General features: G+C 45.9%; 1 long non-coding RNA gene across 1 annotated transcript in view; it reads right to left on the bottom strand.

Annotated features, from left to right (window-relative positions):
* Window positions 1-13,464, bottom strand: part of LOC141089003 (uncharacterized) — a 48,492-nt gene extending 35,028 nt beyond the window's left edge. The window contains exons 1-2 of the long non-coding RNA XR_012232126.1: window positions 13,432-13,464; window positions 13,080-13,297 (exon numbers count right to left, since the gene is read on the bottom strand). This is a non-coding gene — a long non-coding RNA (uncharacterized lncRNA). The remainder of the gene's footprint in view (window positions 1-13,079; window positions 13,298-13,431) is intronic.
* Window positions 13,465-13,858: the final 394 nt, after the last annotated feature.

Genomic DNA, 13,858 nt, shown 5'->3' with positions numbered 1-13,858 from the left:
ATCTCAGGCCCGCTATAGATTACACCTCAATTTAACAGGCTGAAATAGGCAGGTGTATGACCAGGTATAAGGTGTTTATATAGTATTGGGGAGAATTGGAAGCTCCCTAGAGATTTTAGGAGGCTGAACTATTATCTCAGGCCCACTATAGATTACACCTCAATTTACCAGGCTGAAATAGGCAGGTGTATAACCAGGCACAAGGTGTGTATATAGTATTAGGGAGAATTGGAAGCTCCCTAGAGATTTTAGGTGGCTGAACTATTATCTCAGGCCCACTATAGATTACACCTCAATTTAACAGGCTGAGATAGGCAGGTGTATGACCAGGCAGAAGGTGTGTATATAGTATTGGGGAGAATTGGAAGCTCCATAGAGATTTTAGGAGGCTGAACTATTATCTCAGGCCCACTATAGATTACACCTCAATTTAACAGGCTGAAATAGGCTGGTGTATGACAAAGTACAAGGTGTATATAGTATTGGGGAGAATTTGAATCTACCTAGAGATTTTAGGAGGCTGACAATGATGCTCTCAGTCCAAGTATGGCAGCAGGCAGCCTAATAAGCAGGGCTGCTGCACACAAAAGTGTGGAAAAATGAACGCTTGGTAACTGCAGAAAAGAGGAAGAAAAGTATTTTTGCTTTTAAAAAAATAGTTTGCACAGCAATGAAGCTATCAGGGAGCCTTATAAGGCAGCCTAATAACCAACAGAGCTGATGCACAAAAAATATAGCCTCCCCTGTCACTGCACACAAACTGTTGTGTTGTACAGTGGAAATCGCTACCAGCAGAAGCAGTTTTTTTGTTCTTCTTCCCTGCCTAATGCTCTTCCTTATTCAGAATCAGCAGCTGCAACCTCTCCCTATGCTAAGATCGGCAGAAGTAAGATGGCGGTCGGCGTGCACGTCCTTTTATAGCCCCTGTGACGCCACACAAAGCAAGCCAATCACTTGCATGCCCTTCTCAAAGATGGTGGTGACCGATGCCCATGTCATCGCGTTGCCCACAGTGTGCGTCCTCCATCATTGGCTGAAAAAAGGTGCTGGAAACATCATTTGAAACGTGACTTTGGCGCTTGGGTCGCCGACCTCGTGGCCGACCTCACGCTATGGTCGGGTTTCGTTTCATGAAACCCGACTTCAGCGAAAGTCGGCGACTTATGAATTTGACCGACCCGTTTCGCTTAACTCTAATACTGCACAGTACTACTTCTCCTGTCCTGTGTACTGGGTGTAATTCTCAGTGTCTTTACTATTCTGTATTAGAGTTGAGCGAAACAGGTCGAAAAAATTCAAAAGTCGCCGACTTTTGGCAAAGTCGGGTTTCATGAAACGAAACCCGACCCTAGGATGAGGTCGGCCACGAGGTCAGCGACTTACGCGCCAAAGTCGCGTTTCAAAAGTTTGTTTTGTGCTCTTTTTCAGCCAATCAGGATCCACGGACACTGTGGGCAACGTGATGACCTAGGCACGGGTCACCACCATCTTTCAGAAGGGCATGCAAGTGATTGGCTTGCTTTGGTGGGCGTCACAGGGGGTATAAAAGGGCGTGCACGCCGACCGCCATCTTACTTCTGCCGATCTTAGTATAGGGAGAGGTTGCTGCTGATTCTGTAGGGAGAGCGTTAGGCAGGGAAGAAGACAAAAAAATTGCTTCTGCTGCTAGCGATTTGGCCTGCACAACACACAAGTCACTGTGTGTGCAGTGCAAGGGGAGGCTATATAGTGGTGTATCAGTGGTGTTGGTTGTTGGGCTGCCTTTTAAGGCTTCCTGACACGCTGGCATTGCTGTTTACCCACTGCTCCGCAAACTGCTTTTTTAAAAGCAATCCAATCTCCCTTATCCTCTAGTCACTTTTGTCACAGCTGTGCCATCGAGCCTGTCACATAGCGCTCAGATATCAGTGGGCCTCACACAATCCACAAGTGTCCAGTGTCCAAAAGTGTGCGCAGAGATTCAAAATCTCCATTATCCTCTCGTCACTTTTGTCACAGGCAGCTGTGCCATCGAGCCTGTCACATAGCGCTCAGATATCAGTGGAACTCACACAATCCACAAGTGTCCAGTGTCCAAAAGTGTGCGCAGAGATTCAAAATCTCCATTATCCTCTCGTCACTTTTGTCACAGGCAGCTGTGCCATCGAGCCTGTCACATAGCGCTCAGATATCAGTGGGCCTCACACAATCCACAAGTGTCCAGTGTCCAAAAGTGTGCGCAGGGATTCAAAATCTCCATTATCCTCTCGTCACTTTTGTCACAGGCAGCTGTGCCATCGAGCCTGCCACATAGCGCTCAGATATCAGTGGGCCTCACACAATCCACAAGTGTCCAGTGTCCAAAAGTGTGGGCAGAGATTCAAAATCTCCATTATCCTCTCGTCACTTTTGTCACAGGCAGCTGTGCCATCGAGCCTGTCACATAGCGCTCAGATATCAGTGGGCCTCACACAATCCACAAGTGTCCAGTGTCCAAAAGTGTGCGCAGAGATTCAAAATCTCCATTATCCTCTCGTCACTTTTGTCACAGGCAGCTGTGCCATCGAGCCTGTCACATAGCGCTCAGATATCAGTGGGCCTCACACAATCCACAAGTGTCCAGTGTCCAAAAGTGTGCGCAGAGATTCAAAATCTCCATTATCCTCTCGTCACTTTTGTCACAGGCAGCTGTGCCATCGAGCCTGTCACATAGCGCTCAGATATCAGTGGGCCTCACACAATCCACAAGTGTCCAGTGTCCAAAAGTGTGCGCAGAGATTCAAAATCTCCATTATCCTCTCGTCACTTTTGTCACAGGCAGCTGTGCCATCGAGCCTGCCACATAGCGCTCAGATATCAGTGGGCCTCACACAATCCACAAGTGTCCAGTGTCCAAAAGTGTGCGCAGAGATTCAAAATCTCCATTATCCTCTCGTCACTTTTGTCACAGGCAGCTGTGCCATCGAGCCTGTCACATAGCGCTCAGATATCAGTGGGCCTCACACAATCCACAAGTGTCCAGTGTCCAAAAGTGTGCGCAGAGATTCAAAATCTCCATTATCCTCTCGTCACTTTTGTCACAGGCAGCTGTGCCATCGAGCCTGTCACATAGCGCTCAGATATCAGTGGGCCTCACACAATCCACAAGTGTCCAGTGTCCAAAAGTGTGCGCAGAGATTCAAAATCTCCATTATCCTCTCGTCACTTTTATCACAGGCAGCTGTGCCATCGAGCCTGTCACATAGCGCTCAGATATCAGTGGGCCTCACACAATCCACAAGTGTCCAGTGTCCAAAAGTGTGCGCAGAGATTCAAAATCTCCATTATCCTCTCGTCACTTTTGTCACAGGCAGCTGTGCCATCGAGCCTGTCACATAGCGCTCAGATATCAGTGGGCCTCACACAATCCACAAGTGTCCAGTGTCCAAAAGTGTGCGCAGAGATTCAAAATCTCCATTATCCTCTCGTCACTTTTGTCACAGGCAGCTGTGCCATCGAGCCTGTCACATAGCGCTCAGATATCAGTGGGCCTCACACAATCCACAAGTGTCCAGTGTCCAAAAGTGTGCGCAGAGATTCAAAATCTCCATTATCCTCTCGTCACTTTTATCACAGGCAGCTGTGCCATCGAGCCTGTCACATAGCGCTCAGATATCAGTGGGCCTCACACAATCCACAAGTGTCCAGTGTCCAAAAGTGTGCGCAGAGATTCAAAATCTCCATTATCCTCTCGTCACTTTTGTCACAGGCAGCTGTGCCATCGAGCCTGTCACATAGCGCTCAGATATCAGTGGGCCTCACACAATCCACAAGTGTCCAGTGTCCAAAAGTGTGCGCAGAGATTCAAAATCTCCATTATCCTCTCGTCACTTTTGTCACAGGCAGCTGTGCCATCGAGCCTGCCACATAGCGCTCAGATATCAGTGGGCCTCACACAATCCACAAGTGTCCAGTGTCCAAAAGTGTGCGCAGAGATTCAAAATCTCCATTATCCTCTCGTCACTTTTGTCACAGGCAGCTGTGCCATCGAGCCTGTCACATAGCGCTCAGATATCAGTGGGTTTCACACAATCCACAAGTGTCCAGTGTCCAAAAGTGTGCGCAGAGATTCAAAATCTCCCTTATCCTCTCGTCACTTTGGTCACAGCTGTGCCATCGAGCCTGTCACATAGCGCTCAGATATCAGTGGGCCTCACACAATCCAAAAGTGTCCACTGTCCACAAGTGTGTGCAGAAATTCTAAATCTCCCCTGTCCTATAGACACCTTGTACCTTGTTTTACATTACTATATAGTTTGTTGAATTTTGTCTACATTTCTACCAAAAATGAGGAAGGCTGGTGGAAGAGGCCGTGGAATTGGGCGGGGGTTGGCAGCTGGTAATGATGGTGTTGGTGGTGGATCTGATGGTAGTGGCAAGAGCAAAATAGGACCGAATGCAGGAGGTGCTGACCCTGCGTCATCGTCTGGCTACATAAGGCCTCGAACGCTTAGTTTTCTAGGAGTTGGCAAACCGCTTTTAAAGCCAGAGCATCAGGAAAAAGTTTTGTCTTACATTGCTGACTCAGCCTCCAGCTCTATCGCCTCCTCTTCTTCAGTTGTAAAAAGTAAAAGCACTGAGTCGTCATTGGAGGCTCATGTTCATGAACCACACCTTTCTTTGTGTCCTTCACCCCAACCAAGATTGAAGGATGACGCAGGCCATACTACTGATTACTCCATGGAGCTGTTTTCACATACCATGCCTGGATTATCAAGTGAAATGGTGAATTACCCAGGCCAAGATGAATCTGACATGGAGTGCACTGATGCACAGCCGCTGATGGATGATTCTGCTGGTACATTCACTCAGAGCACTACATTGTCCGCGCAGTGTACTGAGCCAGAATCTGACCCTGATGAGACTCAGGTTCCCCTTCCCAATACTATATAAACACCTTATACCTGGTCATACACCTGCCTATTTCAGCCTGTTAAATTGAGGTGTAATCTATAGCGGGCCTGAGATAATAGTTCAGCCTCCTAAAATCTCTAGGGAACTTCCAGTTCTCCCCAATACTATATACACCTTGTACCTTGTTTTACAGTACCATATAGCTGGTGGTATTTTGGGTATATTTTTCCAAAAATGAGGAAGTATGGTGGAAGAGGCCATGGAAGTGGGTGGGGGTTACCAGCTAGTACTGATGGTGGTGGGGTGGTGCATCTGCTGGTAGTGGCAAAAGCACAATAGCACCTAAGGCAGGAGGTGTTGAGCCTGCGTCATCGTCTGGCTCCACAAGGTCTCGAAGGCTCCCTTTTCTGGGAGTAGGTAAACCGCTTTTAAAGCCGGAGCTTCAGGAACAAGTTTTGGCTTACATTGCTGACACAGCCTCCAGCTCTAATGCTTTCTCTTCTGAAGTTTCAAAAAATAAAACCACTGAGTCGTCAGTGGAGGCTCCTGGTCAGGAACAACACCTTTCCTTGTGTCCTTCACCCCTGCCAAAAGTGAAGGATGCGGCAGGCCACACTACAGATTACACCATGGAGCTCTTTTCACATACCATGCCTGGGTTATCAAGTCAAATCGTGAATTCCCCAGTCCAAGATGAATCGGACATGGAGTGCACTGATGCACAGCCACTGCTAGATTTTTCTGCTGGTACATTCACTCAGAGCACTACATTGACCTCGCAGTGTACAGAGCCAGATTCTGACCCTGATGAGACTCAGGTGCCCCTTCCCGCACACTATACCACCATACACGGTGACACAGAGGAAGGTGCACATGACATAGAAGAGGAGGTGATGGATGACCCAGTTGTTGACCCAGATTGGCATCCATTGGGGGAAGAGGGTGCTGCTTCCAATAGCTCAGATGAGGAGCATCCACAGCAGACATCGACATCGCAACAGCTGTTATCTGGCAGGCCCGGAGCACTCCAAAGACAGGTTCCAAACATCAAAAGAGTTGCTGGACAGCTTGTCCAGAGGGTCAAAAGATCACAGCGTGCTAGGCCGCAAAATGTCTGCCAAAGTAGGAAGAGTGCAGTGTGGCACTTTTTTGAACAAAATCCTCATGATCAGGCCAAGGTTATCTGTAAGAAGTGCGCAAAGACCTTTAGCCGAGGGAAAAATCTGAAAAATTTGAATACCAGTTGCATGCTTAGACATTTAACCAGCATGCACTTGCAAGCGTGGACACAACACCAAACCTCAAGTGCCACATGTGCAACTGATCACAACGAAGGTAGTCAGCAACGCTACATTGTTTCCCCCACTGTAAGCCCACCGGTTAGCACAGCAGCAAATGTTGAGGTGTCGTTGCAAGACCACAGCAGTCAGGGAATCCCACTGTTATATCAACGAAAGACTGATTCTAGGCCATCAGAATGAACACCAACTCCATCACCATCATCAACCCTCTCTCAGTCCGCCCTGTCCACCGCTACTTCCACCATATGCAGCTCTCAAGTCCAGCTCACCCTCCCAGACACTATGAGTAGGTCAAGAAAGTACTCAGTCTCTCATCCGCGTACACTGGGTTTGAACGCCCACATTGCCAAACTAATCTCGTTTGAGATAATGCCCTTTCGGTTGGTGGAAAGCACAGCTTTCCGCGAACTCATGGCCTATGCAGTACCACGCTATGACCTACCCAGTCGCCACTTCTTCTCTCGCAAAGCCATCCCAGCCCTCCACCATCATGTGAAAGACCGCATTGTCCATGCACTCAAGCAGTCAGTGAGCGGAAAGGTGCACCTCACAACTGATGCATGGTCCAGTCGGCATGGCCAGGGCCGTTACGTGTCCATCACTGCGCACTGGGTTAATGTGGTGGATGCAGGGTCCACAGGGGACAGCGGTGGTGGGACAGTGCTGCCTAGCCCACGGTATAGGAAACAGTTGGCTGTAGGCGTTCGACCCTCCTCCTCCTCCTCCTCCAGAAGCGAAAGCTCGTCCACAGAGCGCCGTCGTACGAGCACTCCATCTGCAGCTGCCACTGTTGCACACGATGTGTCCCCCTATCGAGCAGCTAGTGGAAAGCGTCAGCAGGCTGTGTTGCAGATGATGTGTTTGGGCGACAGACACACCGCCGAGGTGCTGGCCGAGTACTTGAAGCGACAAACTGAGTCATGGCTGGGCAGTGTACATCTTGAGGCAGGCAAGGTAGTTAGTGATAACGGCCGTAATTTTGTGGCAGCCATAGCCCTTTCAAAACTCAGCCACATACCTTGCTTGGCTCACACCTTGAACCTGGTGGTGCAGTGCTTCCTCAAAAATTATCCGGAGTTAACAGCCCTGCTCCAGAAGGTGCGAAGACTGTGCGCGCACATCCGCCGGTCGCCTGTACACTCCGTTCGTATGCAGAAGCTGCAGCGATTGCTCCACCTTCCCAACCACCACCTCATTATCGACATTGCAACAAGGTGGAACTCCACCCTGCACATGGTGGAGCGGCTGTGCGAGCAGAGGCAGGCCATAATGCATTTGTGGGAGGATACACAGCCAGGCACTTTGAGAGCAGACATGGAGTTGACAGGCGTGCAGTGGTCGAAGCTGAAAGACCTTTGTAAAGTCCTTCAGTGTTTTGAGGAATGCACACGGCTGGTAAGCGCAGACGACGCCATCCTAAGCATGAGCATCCCACTTATGCGTCTGCTCATGCAAACTTTGACGCACCTTAAGGAGCAGGCGTCTGCAGCCAATGTTGATGAGGAGGAAGAGGAGGAGGGAATCCTTGATGACATTCAGCCATTGTCTGCTCAGGGACCTCTCCTGGACGAGGTGGAGGAAGAAGAGGAGGAGGAGGAGGATGATGGGGATGATTACTTAGGGGAGGATGATGCATCTCGTGGGGCAAGTGAAAATGTTGGCGTGGCAAGGTCTGGAACAGGGTTTGTGCGTGACTGGAGGGATTTGGATTTGCCAGAAAGTGCTCCTCCACCCAGCACTCGCAGTGCATCATTGATACCGGGAACATTGGCCCACATGTCAGATTATGCCTTGCGGATCCTAAAAAGGGACCCCCGCATTGCCAAAATGATGAACGATGACGACTACTGGTTGGCCAGCATCCTGGATCCACGCTATAAAGGCAAATAACAAAACATCATGCCACAGGAGAACCTTGACCTAATATTGGCTAATAAACAAGCAACTCTGGTAAATCAGTTGCTTGAGGCATTCCCAGCACACAGCAGCGGTGATGGTTCTCACACGAGCCGTACGGGCCGGGGGCAGCTTGGCAGAGGTGTTCGTGGTGCACACAGCAGAAGTGGCGTTGGAGACAGGGGTTTCATGACAATGTTGTGGACTGATTTTTCAAATACCGCTCACACAACTGGTAATACTGCATCGATGGAAAGTGACAGGAGACAGCAGTTGTCAACTATGGTTACAAACTACTTTTCCTCCCATATCGATGTTCTCCCACACAGGTCATTCCCCTTTGACTATTGGGCCGCTAAACTGGACACCTGGCCTGAATTGGCCCAATATGCCTTACAGGAGCTCGCTTGCCCAGCTGCAAGTGTGCTATCGGAAAGAGTCTTCAGTGCAGCTGGATCAATCCTGACAGAAAAAAGGACCCGTCTGTCAACCCAAAATGTGGATGATCTAACCTTCATTAAAATGAACCACGCATGGGTTTCCAAGGATTTTGTCCCACCTTCCCCTGATGACACATAGGGTGACAGAAAAATGGCTTGCTTTGGTCCACCTCTTCCTGGTACTTCACTTATTTCGCCTTTTGCATCAGCTGAATGTCCAACATCAACATATGCCACTTTCTAAAACTCCCTAACTGTGCTGCCTCCCCCCCCATGGCCGGGGTCAACACCTAGCGCACGACACCGTGCGAGTGCCGTTGCCCTGGACAGGTGGGTAGGCCGACTCTTGGGCACGGGCACTGGCACAGGGTCCCTCATAGTGCAATCAAGTGTCTCTGACGGTGGTGGTGCACACCCGCCGTCAGACACACCGCTGTACTATGAGGGGCCCAGTGCCAGTACCGACGCCCACGAGTGGGCCCCCCTTGCTTGGGCAGGGCCCCAGCATTTGCAATCTTTACCTCTCCCTGCTCCTCCGCTGTGTAATCTGGGCCGTCAAATCCATACTGGGCCTAACAACGTCTGAGCCTGCCTCCTGAGACATATATTTGGAATGTGTACGCTATCCATACATGTTATCCAGGGATACGGTACCCTTTCTAACCTTTGTGCAATCACGTGCAATCCATACTGGGCCTAACACCGTCTGAGCCTGCCTCATGCTGTATAGACATATATTTTGAATGTGTACGCTATCCATACATGTTATCCAGGGATACGGTACCCTTTCTAACCTTTGTGCAATCACGTGCAATCCATACGTGGCCTAACACCGTCTGAGCCTGCCTCCTGAGACATATATTTTGAATGTGTACGCTATCCATACATGTTATCCAGGGATACGGTACCCTTTCTAACCTTTGTGCAATCACGTGCAATCCATACTGGGCGTGAGAACGGCTGGCGAGCTGTTAAGCAAGCTACAGCACCTGTCCAGACAAGTACAGGGATTCCCTAGCGAGGAGACTTATTTGATTGTTTTCAATGTTGGGACAGCAATTTTTGGGGAGCACTATACTCTGGAGAATGATAGATGGGGCCCACCATACACTGGAACATTCCAAAGGTGGACATCAGACACTGGAGCAGCATTTACAGGGCCCATTATACACTAGAGCATTAGAAATGGGGCCCATTATGTTTGGAGCATTATTTGGGCCCATAAGACAGTGGAGCTTCATCCATGGGGACCAACATATACTGTAGCATTATGTGGAGCTCATCATATACTGTTTCAAACATTATATGGGACCAATGATTCGGTATGGAGAAATAGATGGGCCTCGTCATGAGATGTAAAAAGTGAGGTATTTTTCATTGTACTATTTTTCAGTGCGTAACTTGTATTATGAAGTTAATTAAGGTTGACAAGCTTAAGTAAGAAGAATTGATGCTTTTGGCATTCAAATGGGCACTGTAGGTGTGTTTCCTGTCCTCCTCTCACTGCCGACTTTTATTCCCCATTGACTTACATTGGGTTTCGTGTTTCGGGACGACCCCGACTTTTCCCTATAATCGGACGATCTTGCTCGACCCGACTTTTGGAAAAGTCGGGTTTCACGAAACGAAACGCGACCCTAAAAAAACAAAAGTCGCTCAACTCTATTCTGTATATATACACTGCACAGTACTACTTCTGCCCTGTTTGATGGGTGTATTTTTCAGTATCTATATTATTCTGTATATATATACTGCATGAACTCTACCACTTCTGCCCTGTATACTGGGTGTAATTCTCAGTCCCTATTATTTTGCATATATACACTGCAAAGTACCACTTCTCCTGTCCTGTATACTGTGTGTAATTCTCAGTGCCTGAATTATTCTGCATTTATATACAATACACAGTACCACTTCATCTGTCCGGTATCCTGTGTGTAATTCTCAGTACCTGTATTATTCTGTATACAGTGGGTATGAAAAGTATTCAGACCCCTTTAAATTTTTCACTCTGTTTCATAGCAACCATTTGGTAAATTTAAAAAAGTTCATTTTTTCTCATTAATGTACGTTCTGCACCCCATCTTGACTGAAAAAAAGCAGAAATGTAGAAATTTTTGCAAATTAAAAAAGAAAAACTGAAATATCACATGGTCATAAGCATTCAAACTCTTTGCTTATACACTCATATTTAAGTCACATGCTGTCCATTTCCTTGTGATCCTCCTTGAGATGGTTCTACTCCTTCATTGGAGTCCAGCTGTGCTTAGCTAAACTGATAGGACTTGATTTGTAAAGGCAAACACCTGTCTATATAAGACCTCACAACTCACAGTGCATGTCAAACCAAATGAGAATCATGAGGTCAAAGGAACTGGCCAAGGAGCTCAGAGACAGAATTGTGGTAAGGCACTGATCTGGCCAAGGGTACAAAAGAATTTCTGCTGTACTCAAGTTTCTTAAGAGCACAGTGGCCTCCAAAATCCTTAAATGGAAGAAATTTGGGACCACCATAAGTTTTCCTAGACCTGGCCATCCAGCCAAACCGAGCAATTGTGGGACAAGAGCCTTTGTGAGAGAGGTAAAGAAGAACCCCAAGATCACTGTTGCTGAGCTCCACCGATGCAGTAGAGAGATGTAAGAAAGTTCCACAAAGTCAGCTATCACTGCACCCCTCCACCAGTTGGGCCTTTAAGGCAGAGTGGCCCGACGGAAACCTCTCCTCAGTGCCAGACATATGAAAGCTTGCATAGAGTTTGCTAAAAAACACAAGAAGGACTCCCAGACTATGAGAAATAAGATTCTCTGGTCTGATGAGACGAAGATAGAACTTTTTGTTGATAATTCTAAGCGGTATGTGTGGAGAAAACCAGGCACTGCTCATCACCTGCCCAATACAAACCCAACAGTGAAACATGGTGGTTTCAGCATCAAACTAAGAGCGTGTTTTTCAGAAGCAGTAAATACGACTGGTTGCAATTGAAGGAAACATGAATGTGGCAAAGTACAGAGATATGCTGGATGAAAACCTTTTCTAGAGTGCTCTGGACCTCAGACTTGGCCAAAGGTTCACCTTCCTACAAGATAATTACCCTAAGCACACAGCTAAAATAACAAAGTAGTGGCTTCAGAACAACTCTGTGACCATTCTTGACTGTCCCAGCCAGGGCCCTGACCTAAACCCAATTGAGCATCTCAGGAGAGACCTGAAAATGGCTGTCCAGTGTCCACCAACATTCATCATCCAACCTGACGGAACTGGAGAGGATCTGCAAGGAAGAATGGCAGAGGATCCCCAAATCCAGGAGTGAAAAACTTGTTGCATCATTCCCAAGAAGACTCATCGCTGTACTAGCTCAAAAGGGTGCTTCTACTCAATACTGAGCAAAGGGTTTGAACACTTATGACCATGTGACATTTCAGTTTTTCTTTTTTAACAAAATTGCAAAAATTTCTACATTTCTGTTGTTTTTTTTAGTCAAACATGAACTTTTTTGAATTTATCAAATGGCTGCAATGAAAGAAAGAGTGAAAATGTAAAGGGGTCTGAATAGTTTGTGTACCCACTGTATACACTGTGCAGTACCACTTCTCTTGTCCTGTACACTGGGTGTAATTCACAGTCCCTGTATTATTCTGTATATATGTATGCAATGCACAGTACCACTTCTCCTGTCCTATATACCAAGTATAATTTTTCAGTCTCTGTATTATTTTGTATATATATATATATATATATATATATATATATATATATATATATATATATACAGTATATATATATATATATATACAGCTGCACAGAGCCACTTCTCCTGTACTGTATATATACATTGCACAGTACCTCTTTTCTGATTCTGTATACTGGCTGAAACTCTTAGTATCTGTATTATTCTGTGCATATACTCTGCTTCAATGCTACAGTGATTTAGTATGTCGGTTGCTGTTGTTTGTGTGCCAGGGCTGCTTTTATGAGCTCATACCTATCACCGTGAAAAAAAGTTCCGATTTCGGTCCTAAAACATCTGACGAGTGTCATGCAAGTGTCATGCAATTTTCATGCAAGTACAATCCGAATGTAACACCCAGCATCTGATTTAAATCCAATTTACATGCGAATGTGATCCGACTGCAATGCGATTTTAAATTGAGATTTTACATAGAACAATTATTTATGTAATTTACACACAGTTTTACAGGGAAATATTCTTCAAGATATGCGTATATATATATATATATATATATATATTCATACAGTATATACAGTATTGTATATGTATAAATATATATATAAAGAGATTAGATAGATACGTCACTGCAGAGATGAAAAATAGATTAGTAATATGATTTCAATTCAAGAAAATGCATATCTTATATGAGAAGCTTTACGTATAGGAAGCCGAAGAAGTTTAGCTGCTTGGTGCAGTTTTTATAACAAGCAATAGTTGTACGGCTAAATTACCCATCAATCAATATATACAAGCTGATGTTGTAGTACATTACATTGACTTCTTTCTTCATTTACTTATAAGTCGTACTAACTGGGAATAATGTAAAAAATGAACATTACCTCTAAAATCTTGAGGCTGCTAGAAAAATGAGAAGCAGTGGTGTTCCTGATTGTAAAAATTATATTCAAGATGCTTCTGCCTTCATCAGGATGATCAGATGTTACAGCCATGGGATCAGATGCGGTCACTTCTGGCACTTCTTTCTCCTTCTGAGCATCTTCTATTAGACTTTGCTTTCTGGACAGAGAAGTTCCTACTTCAGACTTCATAGTTTAGTCTATAGTCAAAGTAAAATGATAGTGTTCATTATACAAATATTCCCTTACCAGTAGTAATTAATCGTTAGCTCTCATTTTGTACAAGGATGCAGGTAAATCACTTCCCAATTTTGTAAATCAGAATTGAAGATACCTGAATTGTCAATGGTTCAGTGCACAAACTCTTCAGTTGTGCCTTACAGAATGGTCTTCCGACTTATATAGCAGCAGAGGAACATTTATGAATATTCATTGATATACCTTCAATTATTTCATATTCATCCTGAATGTGGACTCATTGTGATCAGATTCTCTGAAGCATTGTACGCATAGGAAATAATAGGAATAATGAACTGAATGTTCTTCTTTTCATTAACAAAATGATGTATCTGGTTGGGTATATCTTCAGTTGTTTTTTCCTTGCCATTATTAGAAATTTTACTGCAGATAGCCAAATATATTTTGTTTTGTATTGAGTGATAATGTATAACATGAGTTAACTTACAGAGCTCTCCATGGTGCTGGTGTAAGGGAAAAGACCGGGCTGCGGGTACCTGCTTGCTGGGACCGGAAGTGTTGAG

The sequence above is a fragment of the Dendrobates tinctorius genome, unplaced genomic scaffold (genome assembly GCF_039654945.1).
Source record: "Dendrobates tinctorius isolate UK_male_01 unplaced genomic scaffold, ASM3965494v1 ptg000043l, whole genome shotgun sequence".
Lineage (NCBI taxonomy): Eukaryota > Metazoa > Chordata > Amphibia > Anura > Dendrobatidae > Dendrobates > Dendrobates tinctorius.
This window is presented reverse-complemented; position numbering and strand designations above follow the sequence as displayed.